This window comes from Mytilus californianus, unplaced genomic scaffold (assembly GCF_021869535.1).
Source record: "Mytilus californianus isolate M0D057914Y unplaced genomic scaffold, xbMytCali1.0.p SCAF_1, whole genome shotgun sequence".
Taxonomy (NCBI): domain Eukaryota; kingdom Metazoa; phylum Mollusca; class Bivalvia; order Mytilida; family Mytilidae; genus Mytilus; species Mytilus californianus.
The window spans coordinates 6,076,639-6,097,060 of NW_026262581.1; the positions used below are offsets into that span (position 1 = coordinate 6,076,639).

The window sequence follows — 20,422 nt, forward strand, 5'->3', positions numbered from 1 at the left end:
GCTCATCTGGTGCAGACAAAAAAATTGGTACCGTTAGTGTAATTATCAGGTATATTATTTATTGTTTCATAAACCACTTACAGGATCATATTCAAACAGATAATCTCTGATTTAATGACCAATAAGCAACATAATAAGATTTAGGTGAAGATGACCACGTCTAAAGATTCGAAGTTTTAATGAATGACAATTACATCATTACTGCTACATACTGTCTTCACTATTGTGTGAATTAACAGAAATATGGTGTAGCAAAGAACAGGAGTAATCATGGTGTAACAAAGTACAGACCTGTGTAATTATGGTGTAACAAAGTACAGGTGTAATCATGTAGTAACTGAGTACAGGTGTAATTATGGTGTAACAAAGTACAGATGTAATCATGGTGTAACAAAGTACAGGTGTAATTATGGTGTAACAAAGTACAGGTGTAATCATGGTGTAACAATGTACAGATGTAATTATGGTGTAACAAAGTAGAGGTGTAATTATGGTGTAACAAAGTACAGATGTAATCATGGTGTAACAAAGTACAGGTGTAATTATGGTGTAACAAAATACAGGTGTGATTATGGTGATACAAAGTACAGGTGTAATCATTTTCAGAATAAAAATAATATGCCTTACCCCAAAGAACGAGGATCGTTGATTAAACCTGTAACTATTGTGCAAACTCTTTTTGAGAGTTTTGCGCATACGCCTCGCATTAAAACACTCTGGAAAAAACGACATGTTTGAAATTCAAATCTTAATTTGTATAATGAGAAACAAACCCGTATCCCTCTTTGACTGTTAAAATTTCTTATTCTATTTAACTGCTTTAACAGAAACTGATGACACATCGAAATAATTTAAAATTTAAAATAGAGCACTGGTTACCCGAACTTTGGATAAACGAAACCAGGTACTTCATATCTGAGAAACAAGCTATATATGCCCTCAATTTTACATTTTTGTATCATTCAAAATTATCAGTCAAAATGTGTTCTACAACATCATCAGTTCTTCTCCTTTCATTTGATACCTACATTAACAAAATATATTCTACATAGTTTGATATTTACACTTTTACGTAGGAACTATTTTGTTTTAAATGTGTACTACTTTCCATTATGTTCTTTTTGACCGGGCCCGATTTGGTGGTGTTAAATCTTACAAAGTATATCTGAATTATTTTGCAAAGACTTCAGCTCAAACCGGTGCTAGGGGCCGTCTTAAACTTGCAGTGAGGTGAGGTTTTTTTTTGCTCCGTGTTGAAGGCCTCATTGTGACTTTGAGATGAAGAAAAGCAATAAAAGCGCTGTTCCTTTGCTTTTTGTGTGTTTTTTGCTGTGCATGTACTGATTTTGTGTCATGGATGGATACCCCATATCCTTTGTTTGATCTATAATTATTCGTTCAAGGATGAGTTTTGATTTAGCTCGCCAGTACTACTACAGAAGTAATCAGTACTAGTATTTAGTCGACGAATAAGACGGATTCCTCATTTTGAATTTGCCTTGGTGTCCGGTGTTTTTATTTTACTTTTTTCGCAAGACCTTTTTTATAGAAGAGAACAAAGTGTTTGATGGTTGCATGTTTATCTCATGGTCTAATATCATTGATATATGGTTTATCATTTTAAACATTTACACTTCTATATACCCACTTTATTTTTTTCAGACCAACAATATTATAGTAGGCTCAGGGTGCATGGCTATTATTATTTCAATTGGCAATACCTTGTTAATTAAGGCGTGATTAACTTGACGGTAACTGACAGATCAGCAGTGTGTAAAACTATTCGTTTGATATTCATCTGAATGCATTTTAGCCTCATGCAGTTTTAACTTTAAAATTTTGGGTTTCTCAAATTTTTGTTATTCATTATTATGCAACTTTACATTTCCAGTTTAAGGGATTTTATGCAACAAAACTATAAGTTAGAGAAGTATAGTAAGATTTTTTTTCTAGTGTTATTATATTTCAACAACGATCGTTTCTACCTGATAAGTTACATCGTGAGATTGAATGTTATGATGTTCGATCAAAGAAAGGAACAGTAAACAAGTTCACTGTGACTTAAATAAGATATGCAAGAAACTTGCATATACAAATCAATTGCCTGTTAAACCAGGTTTAACCCACCATTTTCTTCAGAAAATGCCCGTACCAAGTATGGAATATGACAGTTGTTTTCCATTCGTTCCGTTGATTGATATAGTCGAGCGTTTGGTAAGGTTTTATGGACTTCCCCCCTTATTTTTAATTTACCTTGAATTTCAATATTTTTGTTAATACTTTTTTGGTGGGGGGGGGGGGGGGGGGGGGTCATGTTACTTAGTCTTTAGATTTCAGTTTTGTGTTTTATATATTGTTGTATGTCTTTTCGTCCTTTTTTTCAGATCATGTCTGGTTTTCTTTGTCTTATGGTTTGTTATACTACTAGTCTCCTTGGTATCGTTAACCTCTTTGCTTTTAACAATAATAACAATGATTCGTTGTCTTCCCTTTTAACCATTTAAGAACACGAAACTCCGTATTCGTTCGCTGCAATAAACTGATTGGTACATTCTATACCTCTGTAATTTCCCATATATCAACAAAATGTAATACTTCCTACTATTAACTTACAGCATATTCATTCGTGGGCCAGTTCCGTGAGCTCAATGATTTTACAAAATGATTTTCACTGAAATATTAAAAGAATTGTTTTAAATTGTTCTTAATGATCACTTTAAGGATTAAAACTGAAATAAAGTAAGGATCCAAACAACAAGCAAAACTCACGTACATTTTGAACACGTGCCAAGTCTGTTTTGTGTTTTCTTACATTGAACAGTTAGTTAAGACTGAATAGTTGTGGTTTGAGTCAGACGGAATATTGAAAGTAAAAAGTATTCCTCTAATCTCTTTGTTATACAACTATGGGACTCTGTAAATTAGTTGTCTGCATAACATCATATGGAATTCTTAACTATAAATAAGCCTTATGTTTGTGTATAATGCCATATAATAGTCAATGCCACCAATTATACAAATTCGATGAAACATATCAAATTAATAAAAATATAGAATCAATGTTTCTCAGATTACTTCATTATAATCGGCAATTATTTTTTTGTCTTCTACTATAGTTGCTTACATGTACGTCATTAGGTCTCTGGTGGATGGTTGTCTCATTGGCAATCGTGCCTCATCACTACAGAATGCTGAAATATCTGACGTCCGTAATGTTTATTGTTATCTTTACATTAAACGTCGGTTCTAGACTGTATTATCCGATTCTCTGCAGGAAGAAAGAAAGTCTCGTTGCCTCCCGTATAAGTTATACCCTAACTCACCTCTTTAGTGTAATGTATATTATTTTATTACACTTCACGTTAAAATGCCAGATTTTGATTGGCTAATACGAGGGAGATAATTTACTCTATATCATGGCTCAGCGGGAGACAATTTTTTGAATGTCAGCCTCTCGTGCAGACCAATAAAAAATCGATAATTTAAAAGACAATGAATTGAATTTACATCAACAAATTTAAGACAATGCTCAAGCTCTACGTTTTGGCCTAAAAACTTTTTCATAGACTGTCAAAATCAAAAAATATATCTTGCTTATCTTCTGTTGTTTTTCTAATAAATTGTAACGTTGTTATGTACATGACGTCATATAGTTAAGTTCTTTCAATTTAAAATTTGATAGTAAAAAACAATAATGATAGAACATTCAGTATAATAAATTAAAAACACATAGCTGAGAGGGTGATAGAGCAGATTGGTACCCCTTGAAAAACATTGTCAACCTTGGTTTCGCCTCGGTTGACAATATTTTCTCGGGGTAACAATCTGCTCTATCACCCTCTCAGCTATGTGTTATTTAAATAATGTCGGCTGAGAATTTTTCTCTATTGGGATAACCAATTTTATTTGCTAATTGAAAATTAAGCTGAATAAAATCATTTAAGACAGCAGGGAAGATAATTCTGTATTAATTGTTTATTACTCAGGTCTGGGAACAGTATATCTGTCAATATATATGTTCCTGCTCAGATTTAAATAAAGAGTGAGCTATTTATACTGTAAATTTATGATGTCTCTGTACTGGTCAATGGGTCAGATTTGTCATACTTAATTAAACGATAATTTGTTGAAATTAGATAACATGTTTTCACAGGAAATTTCACTAATGACCAGTGCATTTTCTTGTTGGTCAATGATATTGCGGGGTCAGCACGAGTTCATGTGTATGTGCGTTGTGAGCACTTCCTTTTATCATCAGCTTTGACTTGTTAACTTGTAATTCTTATCAAACAATTTGTGAAAAATTCCCTACCGCATACCTCCCTTAATTTTATCTTTAGAAGTAGATATGTATATATGTTTATTAGTGGAGCAGATTTTTCTCCCCACCTTAGCTATTCTTTATCATTTATTCAATTGATATGATTCTAGTTGATGTAATTTCATATTAATTATGTATAATAATAACTTATTAATTATGAACTTTTATGTCAAATATTTTATTTGAAAAATGTATTTTTTGCATTTTATGACTTGGAATAAATGACCTTTTTTCGTCAATTTAGTTTTTATATTATATAACAAAACAAGCTCAGACTCTGGCCTGTGTATACATTAGTATGTTTATGGTATCTAACTGTCTATCTTTAATATAAATAACTTGGAATGAAAAAAGAAAGTGATGCCCATGTACATTACACAAATAACAATCAATAAAATATTTTATAAATTACCGTATACAGATCATGGGACACCTAGAAGATCGTTTGATTTATATTTTGCAATGTGACCAATGCTGCTGCATTTTACGCTTCGCTGATTACTTACCGACAAGAATCAACGCTTCGCTGATTTCTTACTGACAAGGATTAACACAACTCGGGCATTAAAGTGTCCTGAGCTTAAGGTCGATGCTGCATTTTATGCTTCGGCTGATTACTTACTGACAAGGATTCACGCAACTAGGGCATTCAAGTGTCCTGAGCTTTAGGTCGATGCTGCATTTTACGCTTCGATGATTACTTGCTGACTAGGATTACCGCAACTAGGTCATTCAGGTGTCCTGAGCTTTATGTTGATTCTGCATTTTACGCTTCGCTGATTACTTACTGACAAGGATTAACGGCTGATTACTTACTGACAAGGAATACGCTTCGCTGATTACTTACTGACAAGGATTTACACAACTAAGGCATTCAAGTGTCCTGAGCTTTAGGTCGATTCTGCATTTTATGCTTCGATGATTACTTACTGAGAAGGATTAACGCTTCGTTGATTACTTACTGACAAGGAATACGCTTCGATGATTACTTACTGACAAGGATTAATACAACTAGGGCATTCGAGTGTCCTGAGCTTTAGGTTGATTCTGCATTTTACGCTTCGCTGATTACTTACTGAGAAGGATTAACGCTTCACTGATTACTTACTGACAAGGATTTACACAACTAAGGCATTCAAGTGTCCTGAGTTTTATGTCAATTTTGCATTTTACGCTTCGCTGATTACTGACTGACAAGGATTAACGGAACTTGGCGTTCAAGTGTCCGGAGGTTTAGGTCGATGCTGCATTTTGCGCTTCGCTGATTACTTACTGACAAGGATTAACGCAACTAGGGCATTCAAGTGTCCAGAGCTTTAGATCTGCTTTAGATTCTTCTAAACATATGAGTTCTATCAAAGAAAGAAAGAAACATTATTAGTTCTAAAGCTTTGTAGATACTTGTTATATAGTTCAACTGTTTCGGTTCTTATACATCCTTAGCTTTCAAATACTCGGCTTTGAGCGTTCCTGATGAAGGTAAATCCAGAAAAGCGCTTCGGAAGTATGAAATTTATAAAGTGTTGTTTTCAATTTTTATTGTCAACAGTAAGACACATATTCAAAATAATTTACTCTGTGTATAAATGATTGATACTAAATGAAAAGTCAAGCTTTTAAAAGTGTGGTTATGCGATTAATTCAAAATTCTATGAATTGGTAATAATTTATATAATTTTCACTAGCATGAACATGTTGCATATAGCAAACAAGAATTGACACACTTCAAAATCGCATGTGCTATATGACTGAATATTGTATTGCGTGTATCAAGGAACAGTCAGTGTTGTTCTTCAAAACATCTAAAAAAAGTTACTTCTTTAAAACGTCGAAAAAAGTAAATGCATGGGCTCTGTCACATATATTGGTGAACTTTTGCATATCTTAAAATTAATATGTTGTGTATAAATTTCTATTCTAACAATGTAAAATAATAATGGGGATCACCAAAAATCTGTGACATAGCCCATTATTGTATCTTGACCTAAAAAGAAGGAAATACGTCAGGTTGAAGCAGAAAAGGTATCAATAAATTTATTTATATTTCCAAATTTCGTCAATTATTTTTTATGCATCCTGTTGTATGGTTCAACTAAATTTTTTTACGGGATACACTCCTACATGGTTGCTCGGAAATTGTGTTATTCAAATGAGCAAAATTGTCTGATTCTGCATTATCATAACAACCACATTTTCAACTACCTGCTGCTGTTTACAAAAAGTCTGGCAAAGCTGTAAAATAAACATATTTTAATTGTATTTATTTAATTAAAATAATTATAGTACTTTTTTGTAAGAGTATACAGTTTTTGGCATATTTAAATAGGCTTTATCGTGCAATGTTTTTACATTTTTCGAATCTTGACTTTTCTTTTGACAGATCATACTATAAAAGAGGTACATGTAAAAACGATATTCAGGTAGAGTAGATTCTATACCTGGAACAACAGATTTACCGTACAGGTACCTTTATCAAATAATTTGTAATCTATAGGTTCAAAAAGGATGGGGAAAATTTTACTTTCATTGACACTTATAAAACCACACCGGGATCCCGATTCGATATCCGTGGAGGGATCCGAATCCCGGGGAGAATTTAATGGAAATTTTGTGTGAAAACAGGAATTTTGTTAGAAGAACAAATAATTCAGAAGAGAGATCGTGTTTTTAAGAGACTCTAAAATACCATTACCCTTCTTGTGTATTTTGCACCATAGATACTTGTATACGCCGACACATCTTGACATTCTCCGTACGGGTTTCCTTTTCGTAAAACTTCTACCTGAAATAAAACATAATTAGATTATGGCTAAAACTGCATAATTAAAGGCATAAAAGAGCATCTATAGCCCAACGGGGTATATGCCAATTTGTAAAAGTAGATGTTTTACTGGATTGTTGTAGAGATTTTTCTTTGAATTCTGCAATCGATTAGAATTAAGAATTAAATGGAATGTCTGAGATTTCCTTCTAGGCTAATTGTGAATCTATTATATGCCACCACTATTGTTATATTCATGACCAAATGAAAAATGTGACATTAAAATTTGTATGTTTTGTTTGCCGACAAGTACTCCGGTCAAGTTTCATGACAAGTCAAACTATCTGGGTTATGTGTTCTTTGTTGTTATTTGTTTTTAAAAAACACAGTTGGAAGATGGACGAAAAGTGACTCACATCGAGAGTTGCCACCTTCAAACATGTTTAACCCCACCACATTCTTTATTGGCCTGTCCCAAGTCAGTGGTTGTCGTTGTTTCAAGACTGTCATATTTGTTGTTCGTAAATTGTTTTATTATAAATTAGGCCGTTAGTTTTCTCCATTAAATTGTTTCATATTTTTCATGTCGCGCCCTTTTATCGCTGACTATACGGTATGGATTTTTTTCATTGCTGAAGGCCGTACGGTTGCATAAAATTGCTTACACCCACTTCATTTGAACTTTGGTGGATATATAGTTGTCTCATTGGTAATCATACCACATCCCCTTATGTTTATTCTTAAAAGCAAGTAGAATGGTTAAATTCAACAGCACAGACACATAAATATTGACACTTTTATAGTTCATGTATCTAAATTATAATATACGAAAAACATCCTTTTTTTAAATCAAAAACTAAAAGGCTTGTGGAAAAGTTTGTAGACAAGGAGTAACTATGATTGATTTTGAATAATAACATAAGGTACTGAGAATTTTCAAAACGTGAATGGAATACTTTAATTCTTTGAGAATCAAGGAAAAAGAATATTTGATGATGGTTAACCGAAAATAAACTGGTAATGATTGCTGTGTGTGTAAGATGTAAAACTAGTTATTATAAATTGATAATATATATAGTCACATGACCGTCATACTTCTTTTAATGCAATGTGCGTTTCAAATCCAGACGACACGTGAAATCCTTCGCCTGCAGGGAATGGGAGGGTATTTCTATCGTGGATCTGAACCCGAGCTCCATATCCTTGTGAAATACCAGTTAACTTTTCTTCTGTTTCCATATACAATGTCAGAGTTAAACCTTTAAAATAAGACATGAAATTCCATATCGGGTATAAAGTAGTCACAGAAAATGTATAACGTTCTTTACACGTCTTTACTTCCTCAAGTGACTTGGAGAACCTTGTAACGTTTTTCGCCGTTGTATTATTTTTTTAATTTGTAGATATTAAACATATTTCTTTACATTTATTTCGAAAAAAAAACATTGGAGGTGTCATGTCACATTTTGTTGATCAACTCATGCATTCAGATACAATAGTGATGGTATTTATAGATTGGTGTTCAGCGTCCAGTGGCAAATATTACAGACATTATATATAGTTGAGTCAGGTTCTTCAAACTCTTCCGTATATTTCATTAGCATTCGTAGTGTCAAATGACGCCAGCAATATAACTGATAAATTTTCCGGAAATTTATATATCATAAAGGTGGGTGCAAACCACCAATTCAAAATCACATAAAAAAATCGGAACGGATCCCGCGCAAATTAGAGAGTAGGAAAAATTGAAATGGAAAGATTTTGGATTCACTATTGTAATGATTTTATATTGATTCGTCTCATTATTGATTTTATACTGATTTGTCTTATTATTGGGTTTATACTGGTTTGTCTTATTATTGATTTTATACTAGTTTGTCTCATTATTGATTTTATACTGATTTGTCTTATTATTGATTTTATACTGGTTTGTCTCATTATTGATTTTATACTGATTTGTCTTATTATTGATTTTATACTGATTTGTCTTATTATTGATTTTGTACTAGTCTGTCTAATTATTGATTTTATATTGATTTGTCTTAATGATTTAATACTGATTTGTCTTATTAATTTTATACTGATTTGTCTTATTGATTTTATACTAATTTGTCTTATTGATTTTATACTGATTTGTCTCATTCATGATTTTATACTGATTTGTCTTACCATTGATTTTATACCGATTTGTCTTACCATTGATTTTATACTGATTTGGTCATTATTGATTTTATACTGATTTGTCTCAATATTGATTTTACACTGATTTGTCTCAATATTGATTCTATACTGATTTGTCTCAATATTGATTTTATACGTATTTGTCTGATTATTGATTTTATACTGGTTTCTCTTTTTGATTTATACTGATTTGTCTTATTATTGATTTTATACTGATTTGTCTCATTATTGATTTTATACTGATTTGTCTCAATATTGAATTTATACTGATTTGTCTTATTATTGATTTTATACTGATTTGTCTCAATATTGATTTTATATGATTTGTCTTATTATTGATTTTATACTGATTTGTCTCAATATTGATTTTATACGTATTTGTCTAATTATTGATTTTATACTGGTTTGTCTTATAGATTTTATACTGATTTGTCTTATTATTGACTTTATACTGATTTGTCTCATTAATGATTTTATACTGATTTGTCTCAATATTGAATTTATACTGATTTGTCTTATTATTGATTTTATATTGATTTGTCTTATTATTGATTTTATACTGATTTGTCTCAATATTGATTTTAAACTGATTTGTCTTATTATTGATTTTATACTGATTTGTCTTATTATTGATTTTATACTAATTTGTCTTACTTATCATTGATTTTTCTGCTGTTATTGAGGACATTTTTCTTTGCTAGATATAAATTTCGAATGATACTTTTCTAGTTTACTGACCTGATTTAAATTTTTTCTGTAATGAATAAATTAAGACGGGTGGATTTAAAAAATGTATCGATCGGCATCGTGCATATGTTACACACAGGACGTGAACAAGTCAATGTGATATGAATATGAACATAGCTTTGTACTAGACCTACACAAGACTTAAAAAAAAAACTACACAAGTTTGGAATAAGTTACCACAAGTTAAAGGTTGGAACTGGGCGATACATTAAACCAGGTGTGCCTTATGAAGAAAGAATACGTGACAGATGTTTCCCTGATGATGTTGAGGATGAAATTCATTTTCTTTTACAATGTTTCTTTTTTTTATTATTTTTTTTATTGACTATATTACCAAAGAATAACCATCTTTTTCTAACTTATCCTCTCTTAACATATTTAAATTGTTAATGACTATGGAAGATATAAAAATTACACTGAAAATAAGTGAATTTATTTCAGAAAACCTTCCAATTTAAATGTATGCTAATATATACTAGTATGCTATATTCCACGATAGTATTATACAACATATTGTTTGCCTCTTTGCACTATCAATGCACCATTAATAATTTGTTATGTTATGATAATCATTGGTAAATTGTTGTATATTGTGTGTATGCCCCTTGAGGGTCCATTATTGGATAATAAAATTTTGAATCTTGAATCTTGATACGCTGAACCGGTTTTTGTAACGTGCAAGTTCACAAGGTAACCATGCACAAGAAGTCATGTTACTTTATACGGACACGTCATCATGACGCCCATCCGAAGGGTTTTCTTTTACTCCTGAAAGACGCGTGCTAAGCGTAGAAGCAAAAAAGACCAATTTTCAAGTCTTTGGTTAGGCACGGCGTGTGATCGAACTCACGACATCTCGCATTCGAGGCGAGTACGCTATCAAGAGATCACCGAGGAGGACTCGAAACAACCAGGACAGTAAAAGACAACGATACATAATATTGTTTGTTATTGATATTGTTTGTTATTTATTGGTTGGTACAAGTTCATGTGCTTTTGTTATACTTATCTATTATATCCTTACTTAAGAGTTATATAATATCAGTACTGAATTTATTTTTGCTATTTTGTGTACATTTTAATGTGTTTGTCTACTAATCGAGATTAAAAGGGGAGGATTGCGTTCTCAAAAAAATAGTTTAAGCCCACCATATACTCATGTGATTGTCAAAAAATCTGGAACCTCGTCAGTGCTTGTCATTTTCAGGTGCAGATCCAATATTTTGAAAAAGGGGGAGGCTGACCAGAAAAAGTCAGGAGTGGAACTTCTAAAAAGTCTATACATGTAGCCCAATAAATCCGCTTCTGATTTTCCATGTTTTTATTTGTATTTGGTTATAGTTTATTTATAAGTCATTCACAACATCTATACACTAGGGATTATCTGGAGCTTGAAATGTTTTACAGACACCAGTCCATTGTTTAAAATGTCATGTCCCTCACTTAATTTCGGTTATTTTTGTCGATTTTTTTACCTAGTGCGTTTCCTTTCATGTTTATACAATATTCCACTCATTAGTATCTTCCTCTTTAATCATACTTACCATTTTCTGTATCTGCTTTCGTGACAATAAAATCATCAGATTGAATTGTATAGCAATTTCCGTATTCCTTTGTTTGTAGAATAGTAAAATTTCTGAAAAAAATCACATAATTTAAATTTTGGATTTTTTTCACATAATTAGGTGAAAATTCTAGCAAAACTTAAAGATTTACTTCAAGAATTATGATTTCTGTACAATACATATATTATTTATCAGACAAATAACAATTTTTATTTAAGAAAATGTCTAGACAGCTTACCATCATGACTAGATAATAGGAGATGCTCTTCTTAATAATCGTCCTGAACATGCATGAAATATTTGCCACTGGACATTAAGCAACCAACAATCAATCAATCTTTTTAATAATATACGAAGCGGTCCATTTTTTCATATGACTGCAATAACGAAAAAATTTGTAAGCAGCCAGATCAAACTGATTTATCGATATAACGAGTCAGTTTTGACTTTCTCAAAAACAATCAAACAAAGTTGGTCTAAACTTGGATATCTTTTTTTACTGAAAAAATTAGAAGAAAAACAAAATAAAACTGGGAGTAAAAATAGCAGTATACATAAATTTGGAAGTTCAATTTGTATAACGAATGTGTTTTCCTTCCTTCGACTTCATTTCTTTATCGTTTAAAAGGTAAGTAATACTTAACTAACGATGCATAGCATGTATATCCACCGAATGAACAGCCAATCAACATATCATGTAAATCATGTCCACTTTGTCTTCTGACTTTCCTAAAGCATATAAATAGTGCTCCAAAGATAAGCTTAGTTAGAAATAAATATTTTTTTCGATATTTTTACAATCACAAAAAGCTAGACATCATATCCTATTTTTTATGGTGATGTTGTTAAGAGAGCTCGAAAATTAAGATAAAATCCATGTGAACTTATTGACCTTTTGAATAAACTTATATTTTAAGGTTATCAATTAAAACTTGAAGTAAGATCTCAGAATATTGTCTTTATAAATACTAATATTGAGTTTATTATCATTAAAGTTCAACACAAAACTAAATATGTATTGTTATCCAGTTATAAACAGTTATGATACTACATCCTGTTGATACTTATACATGTATTTTAGCGTTACACAAGGTCGGGCTTTTCTTAGAATGCATAAATGATGTCTTTACTTTAAATCGCTGGAGGTGTTCTGATTGAAATTTTCGTCTTTGAAATTATGGTTTATTTCAGCTTTGAACTTTCTTTTAGTAACTGCAATATATCTTTCAACTCGTCATTTTGTAAGTTGGATTTTCTGCTCAGTACCGATCTGAAGATTCAAACCCTTTGAAAATATGTTTGTTCCTCGCGCGTCAAGCCAACAAGCACTTGTCTCTGGACAAACATTACCTATACGTTGTAGTAAAGTACGTAGATATTTGTTTCAGAGACAAGTACGAGTGGTCGCGCCGCAGAGGATATGGTAAGGGTGTCCGTCCAAAACACATAAATATTCAGAGACAGATCTACAAATAGCTTTCATACTTGATACGATTATTTGTCGTCATACTTTCTTGATTATGCTTGATCGTCAGTTTGGTTTGAAAATTTTTACAGAAGTTATGGGACTGTGACCATTTTGTTATAGAATTGTAACAATGACACCTTGAGAACGCAACTCCTCTGAATCCGTTTTGTAAACATCAAGCTCTTATACTTTTTAGGATTGTTTGCCATCATGTGTAGTTGACATATTGTACCCCCATTTTGATATGACCATATTTACTTGAGTCATGTGATTTTGACAATTTGTTGGAGTATAAACATTGTGACAATCACACTTCCTCTGAAAACTTTTGACAGAAAGATCTCATACTTGGTGATATTGATTTCCATCATGAGTAATTGGGACTTTGATCTTTTGTTGGAGTATTGTTACAGTGACACCATGTGAACGCAGCTCATGTAAGACCGTTTTACAGGATTGTTTGCTAGCAGCTCATGTAAGACCATTTTACAGGTTTGTTTGCCAGCAGCTCATGTAAAACCATTACAAAGGATTGTTTGCCAGCAGCTCATGTAAGACCGTTTTACAGGATTGTTTGCCAGCAGTTCATGTAAGACCGTTTTACAGGATTGTTTGCCAGCAGTTCATGTAAGACCGTTTTACAGAATTGTTTGCCAGCATCTCATGTAAGACCGTTTTACAGGATTGTTTGCCAGCAGTTTATGTGAGACCGTTTTACAGGATTGTTTGCCAGCAGTTCTTGTAACACCGTGTTACAGGATTGTTTGCCAGCAGCTCATGTAAGACCGTTTAACAAGATTGTTTGCCAGCAGATCATGTAAGACCGTTTTACAGGATTGTTTGCTAGCAGTTCTTGTAAGACCGTGTTACAGGATTGTTTGCCAGCAACTCATGTAAGACCGTTTTACAACATTATTTGCCAGCAGTTCATGTAAGACCGTTTTACAGAATTGTTTGCCAGCATCTCATGTAAGACCGTTTTACAGGATTGTTTGCCAGCAGTTTATGTGAGACCGTTTTACAGGATTGTTTGCCAGCAGTTCTTGTAAGACCGTTTAACAAGATTGTTTGCCAGCAGATCATGTAAGACCGTTTTACAGGATTGTTTGCTAGCAGTTCTTGTAAGACCGTGTTACAAGATTGTTTGCCAGCAACTCATGTAAGACCGTTTTACAACATTGTTTGCCAGCAGCTCATGTTAGACCGTTTTACAGGATTGTTTGCCAGCAGCTCATGTAAGACCGTTTTACAGGATTGGTTGCCAACATCTCATGTGAGACCGCTTTACAGAATTGTTTGCCAGCAGATCATGTAACACCGTTTTACAGGATTGTTTGCCAGCAGCTCATTTAAGACCGTTTTACAAGATTTTTTGCCAGCAGCTCATGTAAGACCGTTTTGCAGGATTGTTAGCCAGCAGCTCATGTTAGACCGTTTTACAAGATTGTTTGCCAGCAGCTCACGTAAGACCGTTTTACAGGATTGTTTGCCAGCAGCTCATGTAAGACCGTTTTACAAGATTGTTTGCCAGCAGCTCATGTAAGACCGTTTTACAGGATTGTTTGCCAGCATCTCATGTGAGACCACTTTACAGGATTGTTTGCCAGCAGATCATGTAAGACCGTTTTACAGGATTGTTTGCCAGCAGCTCATGTAAGACCGTTTTACAAGATTGTTTGCCAGCAGCTCATGTAAGACCGTTTTACAGGATTGTTTGCCAGCATCTCATGCAAGACCACTTTACAGGATTGTTTGCCAGCAGATCATGTAAGACCGTTTTAAAGGATTGTTTGCCAGATGCTCATGTAAGACCGTTTTACAAGATTGTTTGCCAGCATCTCATGTTAGACCTTTTTACAGGATTGTTTGCAAGCAGCTCATGCAAGACCGTTTTACAGGATTGTTATTCAGCATCTCTTGTAAGACTATTTTACAGGATTTTTGTCCACCATGTGTAGTTGACCATATTGCACCATCATTTTGATTTGACAAATTATTACAGGAGACTTTGATCTTTTTATTTACTATTGTACCACAATGTCACTTTGGGAACGCAAATTCTTTGACCCCATTTCACAGAAAGCTCTTCTTGTTAGGTTTGCTTGCATTCATTTTTTTGTTGACCATTATTATTATACCGTCATTTTGATTTGAACATTTTCATGATAATTTGATTCCTCGTACAGTGGCGGGGGACACTAAAGTCTAATGTTAGGAGAGGAATGGAACCTCTCGAACATGTGTAGCCATACCACATTGTTTGTGTGTCTGGCTCAAGCAAGGAGTCTGTAGTACAGTGGTTGACGCTGGTGTCATCTGTCATGCATGTTTTTCATTTAATGTTATTATACTTCTCGTTAAAATGTCATATTTTGATTGGCTAATACGAGGGTGTTAATTTACTTTATTACCCTTCATGGCGACGCTTGATCAAGTGTGCGCTTTTTTAAATACGGATGGTTGTTATGTACAAGACGTCATAGTTTATTACTTTGAGTTTAAAATTTAATCGACAGTAATAACAGAACATTCAGTATAATAAATTAATAACACATATCTGAGAGGGTGATAGAGCAGATTGTTACCCCTCGAAAAGACATTGTCAACCTTGGCTTCGCCTCAGTTGACAATGTTTTCTCGGGGTAACAATCTGCTCTATCACCCTCTCTGCTATGTGTTATTTATATATTATTAACCTTAATCAGGTTGTTAGGTTTTGTTGTTGTATTGGTTCATAATAGTTATCAAGGGCCGTTTATATGTGTTACTAAATATATGTTATGGATTTGTTCATTGTTGAAGGCCACGTGGGTGACATGTGACATGTTACAGTAGTTGTTTACATGCTTTTCCTTTGTTTTTTAATGGATAGTTTTCTCATTGGCAATCATACCAAATTTTCTTTTTTTTAACTATTTATCCGTTGGAATCAATTCACCGTCACGCAAATACACTATGTATCAACTGTATATATTTTTTTAACTTTAAAAAATTTATCAAATTCAAAAGATCCTTTGAGATTTAAAACTATCTTTCATGTTTTGATTTGCAAAAACTATATATTACCTATCATGCTGCATATATATATAAATCTTGAAATGTCTGCGTTATGTGGTAGATGTTGTCGAAGTTTGTATCATCAAGGAGGTTGGTATAATTGAACTCATCTTCTTTCGTCTTTCTGCGTCGCTGTGGATACAAATTTGTAAATCTTACATTTAATACTAATTATCAGCTTTTACATTAGTGTTCGCTATTTAGGACATTTATTTCTTTCGTAGCACCGGGTAGTGCATTATGTAGGTTTGCTATAGAAATAGAGGTTCTATCTTTGTCGATTTGATCAGAGATAACGTACACACGTGAAGGTTTTTTTTTCACCATGATTTTTGTCGAGCCTTCGACTTTTGTCGAAAAAGCGAGACATAGCGATCCTACATTCCGTCGGCGTCGTCGTCGTCGTCGTCGTCGTAGTCGTCGGCGGCGTCCACAAATATTCACTCTGTGGTTAAAGTTTTTGAAATTTTAATAACTATCCTGGATTTCTACCAAACTTGGACAGAAGCTTGTTTATGATCATAAGATAGTATCCAGAATTAAATTTTGTAAAAAAAAAAATCCAGTTTTTCCGTATTTTACTTATAAATGGACTTAGTTTTTCTGCCAGGAAACATTACATTCACTCTGTGGTTAAAGTTTTTAAAATTTTAATAACTTTCTTAAACTATCCTGGATTTCTACCAAACATGGACAGAAGCTTGTTTATGATCATAAGATAGTATCCAGAATTAAATTTTGTAAAAAAAAAAATCCTGTTTTTCCGTATTTTACTTATAAATGGACTTAGTTTTTCTGCCAGTTAACATGACATTCACTCTGTGGTTAAAGTTTTTATAATTTTAATAGCTTTCTTAAACTATCCTGGATTTCTACCAAACTTGGACAGAAGCTTGTTTATGATCATAAGATAGTATCCAGAAGTAAATTTGTAAAAAACAAATTTTCATTTTTTCCGTATTTAACTTTTAAATGGACTTAGTTTTTCTGCCAGTTAACATGACATTCACTCTGTGGTTAAAGTTTTTTAAATCTTAATAACTTTCTTAAACTATCCTGGATTTCTACCAAACTTGGACAGAAGCTTGTTTATGATCATAAGATAGTATCCAGAAGTAAATTTGTAAAAAACAAAATTCCATTTTTTCCGTATTTAACTTATAAATGGACTTAGTTTTTCTGCCAGTTAACATTACATTCACTCTGTGGTTAAAGTTTTTAAAATTTTCATAACTTTCTTAAACTATCCTGGATTTGTACCAAACTTGGTTAGAAGCTTGTTTATGATCAAAAGCTAGTATCTTGAAGGAAATTTTTAAAAATTTTGTACCTGTTTATCAGTATTTTACTTATAAATGGACTTAGTTTTTCTTCCAGTTAACATTACATACAGTCTGCAGTTAAAGATTTAAAACATTTATTAGATTCATAAACTATCCTGGATTTTTACCAAATTGGGACAGAAGCTTCTTACAATCAAAAGATTGTATCGAAAGTAATATTGTTATTATTTTTTTTCCTCATTTTTGTTGAGCCTGCGATTAACAGCAAAAGTAGGCGAGACACTGGGTTCCGCGGAACCCTTACGAATTTTTATTTTAAACGATTCTTCTTGAAATACTTGGAAATACAAGCAAATTCATAATAAAGAACTGAAACACACACATGCTTTTTCGTCAACTTCCGAAACGAGGATGTCGGTTCTTCGAATTCTTCCAGAAGTCCAGTGTTGATTGTCGATTTTTGTTAGCTTCGGACATTGCTTGGAAGTGGGCTTTTTCATATGCGAACAACTTATTTCCTATCTGAACTCTTCACAAGGCAGATAGAGCTTCCGATGGCTATATTTTTCGTTCGATCAGAATAAAATAGAAGAAATTGCCAAAATTTGTTTTTTCTAATCATGAATTAAAACGAAGTAAGTGAGGTAATTAACAATAAATTCAAAAAAAGACGGGCAATTAATTACAAGATTTAGAACTAGCTGAAGGTCATGAGACCTTGAAATTGAAAAAGGGAGGTATATTTGTATAAAAGCTGAAGACAGAAAGTGTAAGCTATGTAAGAACGCAGTTGAAGATGAACATGTCCTGTCCTAAAATTTACAAGATCTCAACATCTGTCTAATTTAAATTCTAAATTCAAAAATTTTTCAAAGTTATCTGATGAAATGAAATTTATTTGTATTCTTTCATCTGAAGATTTTTTTGTTACTTCAAACTTATCTAATTTATTGCACTCCCTTTTTGAAGTGCGAAAGAAACTTCTAGAAAATATCAATGTAGTTTGAAAAATAGAAAAACAAAAAAGTCGATCAGGAGTTGTCTCCCCTAGGCCTAGGTCTATAAATTGATTAAGAAACGTATTTTTCCAGGTAACAGTGGCTTCTAAAATGACTTAATGTTTTGTCAATGACATTGTTTATAATTATGTTACTTTGTTTAAATGTGTATAAATGAACTTAATCACTCTAATCATTTACTGTGCTTTATTTTGTAATTCATTTGATTGTATTTGCTCAAATTTTTGGGCACCGTGATTGGTTGTTAATAAAATATCTTGTATCTTGTATCTTGTATATATGAGACAGCAACCCAACAGCCCGGGAAAAAAACAAAAAACTTGTGAGCTGCAAGCTGTTTCAATATTTTTCTGAAGGCTAATGCGAAAAAAATCAATTGTTTTCTACAGGCTATTGCGATAAAATACCCCCCCCCCCCCTAGAAAAAACAAACAAAAACAAAACAAAACAAAAACAAAAATAAAAAAACAAAATACAAAAACAAAATACAAAATACAAAAACAAAAACAAAAACAAAACAAATGCAAATACAAATAACAACAACAAAAAAACAAATCTGATAATACATAAAAACGATCAATGTTATTGTTTACTTAGGAAGCGCTTTTCAGTGTAGAAGACAACTATCTTAATAAAGTGGAACAAAAAAAAATGGATATATATGAAAAGTACTAGAGTTACTAGTATGTTAAAAATACATATATATATACACTATACAAAAAAATTACAAAGAAATATCTGCAAAAAAAGGAGTAAACATTTTCGGTTTAGTGAAGATTTTAAAAATATGGACAAACTAAATTGAATTATTTCCATTTATCCAGTTTGCCTAAGGAAAGAGATAGATTATCAATAATACGATATAAATCTTACCTTTAGAATACCTCTGTCATGGTCTGTTAGAGCTACTAGAGATTGTAAGGCCTTTTACATGTCTCTTACTTGACTTCGCCTTACCACATTTACATTACAAACTGTTAATGCTGGAAGAACTAACGGACTAAATTCAAGAGTAATAGATACTTTAACATCAAACTGTACGAATTGGTCTATAAGGAAGTAAAGGTGGAGTGTCATGCCAGCTAAACCACCAAGTAGTAGCAAAATCCACAGTACTTAAGCGTACCATAATTTAGCAGCATTTATATACGGTAAACCTTGCATAGAGGTCTTTTCAGCAAATCCAACACATAATCTACTAAACGATTTCTGTTTTCCTTCTGAATCAAAAGATTCTGTGCTTTCATTTTCCTGCAAAATTTAAACATATATCATTTTATATAATAGTTGACATTGTATATTGAAAATATTTATTATCATATTTTCGTATTCTGTTCCCAGTCTCATTATAAAAATAAGGAGATGTGGTATGATCGTTAACATTAGCTTAGTTTTGTATTTCAATTTTAAAAGTTGAATCACCAGGTGGTGTTATTCTATATTAACAGCTATTACTTTTCTCCTTGGCAATATATATGTACGTTTTATTGGCAGTTTGTGGGTATTTCAATCGGCACCTCTTGTGCCCTTTAATAGCAAACTTGGTCCTGCATGTACTCATCGTTACCTTCATGGTATTTTCGCATTAAGTAATAAAATTCTCTCATTATACAATAGCAATTTAACTGACGTACAATCTAAATATGATACGAACAGCAATCGTTGTCTTTTTATTGACTCATTTTTTTTCACAGTGGAAACTCCATTCTGATATTTACAACAAAAAGATACGATTTGTCGAGATTTGTCGGTCTATATTGATAATTTTCCTTTTTTGGATGCTGAAGATCCTTAGTTGTTCCCTTCATACACTGTTGATAACGTTTTCAAGTCATGGATATCGTTACCAGAAATTGTTTTAATTCTTTACTAATACGTAAAAAATAATAAAAAACACCTATTTTGAAAATTTGGCTGTACCTTAATCTTAATACAAACGGGATATTACATCCTAGTTTTTACAGTGATATTTGCTTTTGCAGCTCGTTAATTCAGATTTGATTTTATTACACTTACTGGT

The 20,422-nt window shown here is 32.5% G+C and overlaps 1 pseudogene; it reads right to left on the reverse strand.

Annotated features, from left to right (window-relative positions):
* Positions 1-8,171: 8,171 nt before the first annotated feature.
* On the reverse strand, positions 8,172-19,975 carry LOC127726338 (acid-sensing ion channel 4-A-like; annotated as a pseudogene).
* Positions 19,976-20,422: the final 447 nt, after the last annotated feature.